This window comes from Vidua macroura, chromosome 30, assembly GCF_024509145.1.
Source record: "Vidua macroura isolate BioBank_ID:100142 chromosome 30, ASM2450914v1, whole genome shotgun sequence".
Taxonomy (NCBI): Eukaryota; Metazoa; Chordata; class Aves; order Passeriformes; family Viduidae; genus Vidua; species Vidua macroura.
In genome coordinates, this window is record NC_071600.1 from 1954204 (window position 1) to 1964337 (window position 10134).

The window sequence follows — 10134 nt, forward strand, 5'->3', positions numbered from 1 at the left end:
ATGGGAAAAATGTCGCCACAACCATGTGCCACCCAAAGCAGGGTAAGCTAGACCACATGGTGACACCTAACAAGGTTTCTATATCCAGTACAACAACAAAATTTAAAAAAATTATGTTACTCAAGAATTGTCATTCTCATTTCACACTTTTTCTCTTGATGCCTTCAGGCTGCACATTGGGCACCAAAATTGTTCTTGGTTTACAAGACAGGTGTCTGCTAGGGAAGGCAGAAAAAAGCCCCCTGTGGAATGGAGAATGTAAACCCCTCCCTCCAAATTATTAGAATCGTGAAATCAAGGGGCTCTCAGGCAGAGATGTGGGAATAGCAATAACAGTTCTTCACTAGTGTGTACAATAAAGCAAACAAACAGCAGCACCTCCGGCGCTGGCAGCAAACAGAACAGGAGCCCAGTGCAGCCTTTCGGCCGCGGCACTTTCCCTGCGGTGCAGCTCCGGGCACGGCCGGCAGGGGCGCTGGTGGCTCCCGGGGGGCAGGGCAGGTGCGGTGATCCCCGCGCGGCTGCAGGGGGCGCTCCGGCGCGGGCTCGGGGAGCGCGCGGCCATGGCGGCTTTGTCCCAAGGCGGGAAGGGCTGGAAGAAGGCTCCGCTTCACAAACCCTGGGGGCAGCCGGCTCCGGGGCCCCAGCAGCACTCTGGGAAAGCAGCAAGCTGGGCCGGCAGGATGTCTCAGCAGGCAGGGGGTGAGGGGCTCCCAGCAGGGCAGGGAGAGCCGAGCTCAGGATCCTGGGCACCCGAGCAGACGGGGATAGGTCTCTCTTTTAGTGGGGCAGGTGTTAATAAGGTCCCAGTTTAGGGGCTGTTCTCACGAGCAGAGGCTCACCCCATGGCAGAAGAAGCAGCTCTGGGCCGGGCTCCAGCAGCAGCAGTGGAAACTCCCTTTCCCAAGAGCAGTGGCTCTGATCGTCCTCCTCCCAAATAAAGGGATCAGCCGATAATCACCAGCCGATGATAAGGAACGAACAGAAAGGAAAAACCCAACCCCTAAGAGTTTAAAGTTAGAAAGTGTTTGTTTATTGCGATGCCGGGCAGCGTGCGGGACAGCTCCCAAATGCACACTGCACCTTTCCAATGATTACAGAGTCCTTTTATCCACACAAGAATTGAATACCCAAAGTACCAATACATATTCATCATTTTGGTGCATCCCATTCCTCGCTTCCTATGCTAATCATTCCAAAAGCTGTTAAGCATGCGTAGTTTGTTCCTTGAAATGGGTCGGTGGTCCCTTTCATGGGGAGGGGTCCCAAAATGAGGAAGTAAATGAAGTCTTCCTCATTCTGACCTTTCTACCTTTTCAATGCAAATATGCCAAATGAACCTTGGTAGAACTCCCATTCCCTGTCTTCAATTGCTTTCAGAACAGAGGAGGCCCACAAGAGTCTTCTGTTCCTAAAAGCTATTTGTCACTTTCTATAGTCCTCATTAGAAACCCAGCTAACTAAACATGGTGTTGACAAGCAATCAATTCTTAGTTAACTGCTAACTCTTAACTTCATCAAGGCCTACTAATTGATTTTAACTAACTCTAGTAAGGCTTACCTCTAACTCAAATCTTAGCTGCTCTAAAATCTCTCAATCCCTTCAAGTTGATGTTGCACAGGCAGTTCCTGCAGGGTCCCACATGCGGCTGAACCTGCAGACAGGAGAGAGAGAAGCCAAGCTCCCAGAGAGAGAAAATGGGGAAAGTGACAGGAGGGAAGAGAGAAGAAGGGAAAGGTAGATGTGGGCCCATTGCCCCCAGCAGCAGCAGCCACAGGGCCCAAAGCCCCCCGCCCGCTGCCCAGCACAGCCTGCCCTGCCCCTCCAACTTTGCCTGATGATGTGCTCTACCAGAGTCGGGTATTGCTGGAAGAGAAAATGGTGAGTGTTTTGCCGATCTCGACCTCAAACAGCGTCCTTTAATGGCTGCTGATAGTCAGGGAACATTCCCAGTGAGGCTACAGTGGAGTTGTGGCCAGTCCGTGGTTGTCCAAAGAACTCTGCTGAGGGCTCTGCTGCTGCCCAGTGCTTTCATTGGCCTCTTCATTGCTGGGCCTTGTCCTGGGGGGCTCGCTGGGGCTGCAGCCAGTGCTGGCTCCCACTGAGGCTGCCAGGCCAAGAGCAGCCCCAGGGGCACAGGGCAGAGGCAAAGCAAGGTGGGGAGGAGAAGGAGCATGGACGAGATTGCCCTTGCAAGGCAGCCGCGCTCTGGGGCTCGCTCCTGCCCAGGGAGCCTGCCCAGAGCCGTCCCCTGCTCGCCGGGGCCTTGAGGGGCAGCTGTCCAGCTGGGCCAAGGTGTGCCAGCAGCTCCAGCCGGGCTGGGGAGCCTTGCCAGCTCTGGGCCCTGCTGTGCAGGAGGGCCCCAGTGTGCCACTGGCAGCTGGGGCCTCAGCCACTCCTCTCCCCAAATGTGCTCCTGCCCATCTTCAGAAGTCGAGCCTAACAACGCAGGCAGAGAGAACTTGACCCGTGTTCCCAGCTCTTCACTTCTTTCCCCATCTGCCCTGCCGCAGCTGCAGCACCGTCTTGAGCCCTTCCCCAAACTCACCCCTCCACAACGAGACCCTCAGCCCCTGAGCCCCCTGGTCCTGTTCCCCAACCACGACTGAAGGTGGGCAGGCCCTGTCTGCCAGGGCAGGGCTTGGCCCACATTTTCTGTTCAAATAAAGAAATAGAGTTGTCAGAGATATGTCCAGGTGGCACCACCAGCAAAGCCCAGCCGGCACCAGTGCTGGCTGAGCTCCGTGCCCAGGAGCAGCCGTGGATGCCCACGGTGAGGGCAGGCAGGAGCCAGGCAGGGGCCGCTGTGAGCAGCATCGGGGCCCCGAGGGGCTGGGGGAGCCCATGCTGAGCGTCCCTGGGCTGAGGGCACATTTCCTCCAGGGGGATCATCTGGGCCTGCACTTCATGAGGCACACAGGGATGTTTTGGGCTCTCTGCTGAGCTGTGCAGGGATCCCTCATGAGGCACACAGGGATGTTTTGGGCTCTCTGCTGAGCTGTGCAGGGATCCCTCATAAGGCACACAGGAGTATTTCTGGCCTCTCCTAAGGTGTGCAGGGATCCCTCATGAGCTGTGCATCAGGGTAAATGTCAGGGGGTTTTTTACTCTTCACAGCACAGCAAAGGGACACTTGGCCAAGGTTTTGCAAGGCTGGGAGAAAGCCTCTTGCAAAGCCTGGGGCCCAAAAGGCTGTGGGCACAGCGGCCGGGCGGAGCCCATCCCCTGGGGCCAGGCCGGGCTGCTCAGGCCGGGCCGGGCCGGGCCGGGCCAGGCCAGGGCCCCGGCAGGGAAGGGCCACGGCCCTGGGCTCTGATGAGGCTGCTGAGCTCCGCCCTGGCCCTGTGCTGCAGCCCAAGACATTTCCAGCCAGGGCCGTGCCCTGGGCCACAGGAGGCACCGGGGCTACAAGTGAGGCCGCGCCTTCTGGCACTCAAGGGGGCTGGCTCTGCTCCTTGGGAGGATGCAGAGCCTTGTGCCTCGGCCTGACGGGCCAAAAATCCTCCCAACATCCCTCCGTTTGCAAAAATAAAGGCTTTGTGCTCATTAATAGGAAAAGCTGTATGGGTGGCCTGCAGCTAATGCTCTTTTGTTGGCTGGACCCCAGTCTGTGCTCAGGTCTCAATGACTGACCCAGCCCCAAGCTGCTCTTTCAACTGATTTGATCAAAGGCACTGAAGCTCTGTTGACTACAAATTCTCCAGGAAAACAAGCACAGGAACTTGGCTAATGTTGGTGACAAAAGCAGAGTGCAGAGTTGAACCTTTGAGGCCACCTCACTGCCACCTCCCCCCACCCTTTTCTTTTTAATTGATTTAATATTCTGAATGCCAGTTCTTGCATGAAATGGGCCCTCAGCAAGGAGCTGCTGGGCCTCCTTGTGGTAAACAGGCAAAATGCAATTAAAAGGAGGCTGATGACTTTTATAAAAAATGTGCCTGTTCATTAAAACTTAGAACAACAGAGGCCAAGGCCTTAGGGTAAGCCTAGGGCCTGCACTAGGGCCAGCAAACCAGCCATACAACATATTAAAAATGAGTACTTTATTTTTAGCTCTTGCTTTTAATGTTTTCCCAGCCGGCCTCCTTTTCCACTGCAGTATTTTTCTTTGCACAGAAAAAAACCCTTGCTAGATGATGTGACTTAACAAGGAAAACACAACTCACGCACAATGGATATATTAAAGCTAAACATGCAGACTCCCATTATCACAATTGTCATCATTTCTTTTCTGTTCATTTTTATGTCAGATTGTTTTCAGAAGGGTGAGAACACTATCTCACATGCCCTGGCTAGTTTGATGCCATAGCCACTTCTTATCTCTCCTTTCTTATGAGCTGTCCTTCTTGTAGTTCCTCTGCCCATTTGTTGCTCTTGTATCTCTGCCTCCTTCACCTGATTTTTATCTTTTTTCTGGATTTGTGGGGATGTTTGTGTTGGTTTTGTTGTTTTCTTGGTGGTTGTTGTGTTTGCCTGTTTTATTTGGTCACAGTTTTACTTTTGCTTTTTGGGTTTTTTTTTTTTTTCATCCACTTAACAGCAGAAATCAGCTTGTGATTTGTATTGTGAAGTTTTGATACACAGGTGTTGCACATAAAGGTTGTTTTTGTATTTAAAGTCATCTCAGACACAGACCTGCAAGCCCCTGTGACTTTGAGAATGGAGTGCTCTCAGACAGCAAATTGTGCATGAATAGGAAACTTGTAGTTCCTATCTCCATTACACACAGCAAAATGTCAAGGGGTTGGAATGGTACCAATTGTAGCCTTTCTTTTGCCTTCTTTTACTGCCATGCCATAAAACCGTGTCAGATTCATCAATGACCTCGGTTCTTCCAGGATGGGGCGTGCAGGGATGATCCCTCAGCTCGTGTGTGCACCTGGTGTGCACCAGGCCAGACACGTGGCTGTCATCCATAGCCAGCCTCTGTCTGCAGAGAGAGCAGGGAGCTGCAGCTCTGAGGAACTCAGGGCTTAGGGACCAAACAGACCAAATCCCTAATTTATATCAGTTACTTCACTCGAGTATTTTCTGCTGATAGATTTTTATTTTCCTGCCCAGAGCTGGAAAAAAAGAACACTGGCAGTTTGCTTTAGCTATGAAGTGAAAAGAGACTCTTCTCAACAGGTTCCAGCTCTGCTTCTTGTTGGAATTAAAAGCAGAGCAAAACTCTTCTATTGGTCACATCACACCAACATAAGTTTCATGAATCTGTGAAAGACATAAGGGTGTAAAAATTATTCCATTTTATAGTACTTACTGTTTTCCGATTCAGCCATGGGGAAATTATGCCATCATTCACTATATCAAATAACTGAAAAAAGCACTGGAAAAGATTTTTTTTTAAACTAAGTTTTTTTTTTTAAACTAAGTTTAAAAAAAAGGAAGGAATTCCATAAAGAAAACCAAATAGTAAGAATACAGTAATTTAAACTTCTCAAAGGCCTTTGATGATGGAGCCCTGAAGCCCAGTCACGTGCAGTGCAGCCTCGGTGGTCCCTTTGAGCCCAGAACTGCAAACAGTCAGGGCCAGGATGAGCCTTCACCCAAAACAGGCTCCAAGACTGAGTGGGAATCAATCCAGAACAGGGCTCACACAAAGAGCAAAGCTTCAAGGCCAAAGCCAAACCTTCATCAGGCTGGATTTGTTTGAACACTGAACTGGAGCAGATTTGCTTGTCTGGTAACATCACTGTCACCATGAAACTTGACATGAGCTACTAAATAAGCACTGTCCTGTCCTGAGCTGTGTGGCCCAAATACTGTTGAGAACTTGCTCTGCCTCTGCCCTGTGCCCCCGGGGCTGCTCTTGGCCTGGCAGCCTCAGTGGGAGCCAGCACTGGCTGCAGCCCCAGCGGGCCCCCCAGGACAAGGCCAGCAATGAAGAGGCCAATGAAAGCACTGGGCAGCAGCAGAGCCCTCAGCAGAGTTCTTTGGACAACCACGGACTGGCCACAGCTCCAGTGCAGCATGACTACGAGTCAGGCTACCAATGCTATGAGCAGAGTTACAAGAAAGCTGTGGAGAAAAATCAACAACTGACCGTCTGCTCTGGTACAGCTTCCGAATGCCAAGATAGCAGCCTGTCAGCACGAGGGGCACGGTGAACAGTGTCACCACCGTGCCTATCATGCAGGACCTGCGCACATCCTGGGGGCAGACAATTCTTGGGAGGCGCACTGGATCCAGGGCAAATATTCCTGTTTCAGTGATAACGTCTGTGGGAGCAATGGGGAGCGTGAGCCCGTGCTGTGCTGCACTGCCGAGCTGGCAGCACGGTGGATACGGCCAGGACGTTCTCTGTTTCCCCCAGAGCTGGGGCCTGCAGGCCCCTTGCCGCCCCTTGGCACAGGCTGTGCCACCCAACAAAGCCCAGCAGGCCGGGAGGAGAGCCCGGGGCCAGCGCAGCTGCTTGGGCAGTCGCTGCTTCGAGGGACATGGGCCAAACCCATCCCTGAGCAGCCCCTGCCAGCCCTGGCCCTCCCTGCCCTGTGACAGCTCCCCCAGCCCCAGGGGACAGACTGTCATAAAGTCTAGAGCCAGCAAAGAGATTGTCCCTGTGTCCTGGTTTAGGGCAAATTTGGGAGCAAATGTCCAAAAGGGTCCCCCCCAGAAATCAAACCCACACGGCCCCTCCCCTCAATCAGTTTGGGAAAAATTTCCGCAGAGAGAAGTGGAAAAAACCTGTTTATTTAACAGGCAAAGCACTCCCCAGCCCAAAAAATGAACAATACCAGATGACAAAACTCATTAGTCGCTCTGAAGAGATGACAGATTCAGAAAATCTCTCCGGTGGATGGTGGCTCTGTTTTCAGTCCCTCTGGCACTGGGAAAGGCTGCTGCCCGGAGTAGCCCCCCGTGGGCCACAAAGTGCAAGCTCTCGGTGCTTCCCCAGGTGCCGGTCCAGAGCAGGTTCGAACGGATCCAAGAAAAGGGAAAGAAAACCAGTTGAGGGAAAACTTGGACTGCCCCAGCTAGCTAAAGTAACTAAAAAGCAAAGGAGTGTGGTGTTCTGCCCCGTCCGTGCCCAGACAGCACCGTGGAGTTCTGTGTTCCAGCAGACTGGGCAGCAGTGAGTGCAGTCTCTGATAACAAACTCCGTGCTTCTTCTTCTCCCCGCCTTTGCTCTCAGAGCCCGTCTGGAAGGCACACAATATAATATCCAGCATCAACAGAACACACGATCGGGGACGCGAGCATCGTAAGGTCACCCTAGGACACCCAGTGATTGTGCGCTGCTTCTCTTCCCTGCAGCTGCTCCCAGAAACATCCCTCACACTGCTGGAAATGCCCACGCATGGTCTGATCAGTCCCCCAGCTTTTCCAGTCTGCTCTCAGAAATTTTGCAACAAGTTCACCAAGAAATCCCAGGTTACCTCTGTGAATTGCACACTACAGTTTCCTTCATTTTTTTCCCAATGCCTGGAAGTTCCTGTATATAGTAATGGTCGTGAGCATCTCTGATTCTTTTCAGTCATGTTTTTTGTATTGAGACATGAGATGAAACAGCCTTATTGCTTTTAGTTTTAGCACGTCTGGTTTTTTACTTAGCATGATGGTTTACGTATTATCTACATGTAAACTTTTTTTTATTTGTGTTTGTTTGTTCCCCAAGCAATTGTTTTGACAATCTGTCGTTGACTTCTTAATTAATGTTCCGCATATGAACAATTTTGACTCTCTTTTTGTTGGAATATAAAGATCTCAGAAAGCTGTATTTTTAATTTTGATGACGCTCTCTCTCCCCACTCCCAGCTTTTACAGTGATCCTTTTGGAAACATCCCTGAGGATAGGTAGAGTTATTTGGGAAGTGCTTGGCTTAACCTGGGTAACAGATTATTATTTTTAGTGCTATAAACCTGCATTGCTTCAAGCTTCAGAGCCACAGTCCTGATTTGTGGCTCACTGCATGGATGCCTGTCTGAATTAAAACAATGTTTGTGAGGCAGCTGAAGAGCTTAGACCTCAGAGATTTAAATTCCTGGGAGGAGGAGGAGGAAGAAAGGACAAAATCCTGTTTCAAAGGCTGTTTCTTCATCTTGAAGATGCCAGACTACAGCTGCCTTCAAATGTCATTTAATTCCAGAAAAACCCTCTACAGGGCCAGACACCAGGACAAATTACTCGGCACTTTGCCTCACAATGCATCAACTTGAATCCTAGTGAGAGGCAGACCTTAGTTACAGTCTGATTTGAGCAAATCCACATTGTGTGAATGGCAAGAAGAATTTGCTTGTGAACAGATGAATATGTCCCACTCAGTAATGAACAAAATTTGCATTGACTTGGAAGAAAGTAGACAGGGAGCAATGCAGCATTTGGATTTTATCCAGTGAGAAACAGGGCAAGAAGCCGTAACAACTTACCTGTTTTACAGAACACAAGTACTGATACAGCCAATAGTGCACCTCCAGTGTAAAAAATGGGTTTCTTTCGTCTAGTCTGAATTGACTGTCTTTTAGATTAGAACCATTCCCCCACAGTCTGGTCACAGAAGGCCGTACTAAAAATTCCATCCCATCTCTTTTACAAGCCCCCTTAAGGTACTGAAAGGCAGCAATCAGGTCTCCCTGGAATCTTCTCTCTTCCAGGCTGAACACCCCCAGCTCTCCCAGCATGTCTCCAAAGCAGAAGGGCTCCAGCCCTCCGAGCATTTTGTCCCTCCTCTGGACTAAATCCAACAGAACCATGTCCTTCCTGTGCTGGGGACCCAGAGCTGGATGCAGTACTCTGTCACGGTAGAGACGGAGACAATACAAAGCAACACCCTCCATTTCCAGAAGGCTTCAAACCCTGTTTTTATTCCAGCATGCATGCTTTTTCTACATTCTTACAAAGCTCCTAAGTTTACACTTTACTCATTGGTCACGAGAGACAAGCCAAGTGCTGATTGGAATAGGCAGTTGGAGGTTTCTCTTATTTTGTCCTTCTTGCTTTCTTGGTTTCTATGTCAATGACCTTGGTAGAAAATTCTTTCAGGGGTAAACATGGATCCTCTTATCAAACTTCTCTCTGGCTCACAGAAGTTGCTGTAAAAGGCGGGAATCTTTAAAATCAGGGGGTTTTGGGAAGCTGCAAAAGGCAGGCCTCAGAGACAGCAGAACTGCGATTAGAGCTAAGCATTAACTGTAAGATTTGTCAGCAGAAAAATTATATAAGTAGTGGAAAAGTAAGGACGAATAGTACAATGGTCTGTGTATTAATGCTTGGCTAGAATAAGTCCCTAAGCTACAGAAAATATCTCCATCAAGATATTAGGATGTTCTAAGCTTACTAATGGAGCTCTGTGCATTGGGTTTTAAGGCTCACAATACAAGTAGGTATTGTATTCAAAAGAAGTAAATCAAACAAATATTGTTTTAACAAATGGTACGTGTGCTTATAGTGATTGGATAAATCTATTGTCAAGATGCTTTTGCTTTGTGTGATTGGTCAAAAAGCTTTTAAAGTAAGTTGTACCATTAAGTTCTTTGCCTGCTGCCGGGGATGTGAGCTGCTGGCATCTGCCCATTGTCATAACCATGGAATGAGACTGATGCTGGAACAGAAACAGCTCGAGACGCGTTCCTCAGCAGTCCCGTCCCGTTGGTGATTTGTACATAGAGCCCCGGCCAGCAATATAAAACATCTTCCACAGTACTCCAGGTGGAGTCTCACCAGAGCAAAGAGGTGGAATCAGCTCCTTCAACCTGCCGGGCACTCTCCTTTGCATGCACAAGGCTGGCTCATGTCCAGCCTCTCATCTAGCAGCAGCCCCAAGTCCTTCTTGGCCGGGCTGCTCTCCATCCCTTCATGCCCCAACCTGTGAGAACAGCTGGGCAGGGACTGTGTCACAACCCTGGGACAGAGCTGTTGGGCAGGATGAGATCCCTGCCAAAGAAGGCAGATCCCATTCCCCACACAACTCCAGCCTGGCCATGAGGTCACAGCAGGCTCTGGGGTCACAGCAGGCTGAGATCACAGCAGGCTCTGAGGTCACAGCAGGCTCTGAGGTCACAGAGGTGCCAGAGCCCCGTGGTTGCACAGCACCACAAGGACCCAGCAGTCAGTCCTTGAGCACAGCTGTTGCGGCAGCAGCGGCGGTGGCAGCAGTGGTGCTGACATTGGGACAGCGGTGTCAGGACAGTGGTGG

The 10134-nt window shown here is 50.4% G+C and overlaps 1 long non-coding RNA gene and 2 pseudogenes across 1 annotated transcript; 1 reads left to right on the plus strand and 2 right to left on the minus strand.

The window, feature by feature from the left end:
• LOC128820668 (uncharacterized) overlaps positions 1 to 10134 on the minus strand; it is a 1438581-nt pseudogene that overhangs the window by 1375273 nt on the left and 53174 nt on the right.
• Positions 1 to 10134, plus strand: part of LOC128820667 (uncharacterized) — a 2212279-nt pseudogene that overhangs the window by 835785 nt on the left and 1366360 nt on the right.
• LOC128820798 (uncharacterized) lies at positions 5029 to 6798 on the minus strand. Its single transcript, XR_008440956.1, has 2 exons — positions 6045 to 6798; positions 5029 to 5212 (listed from the first exon to the last, which is right to left on the minus strand). It is a non-coding gene; the product is annotated as an uncharacterized LOC128820798 (long non-coding RNA).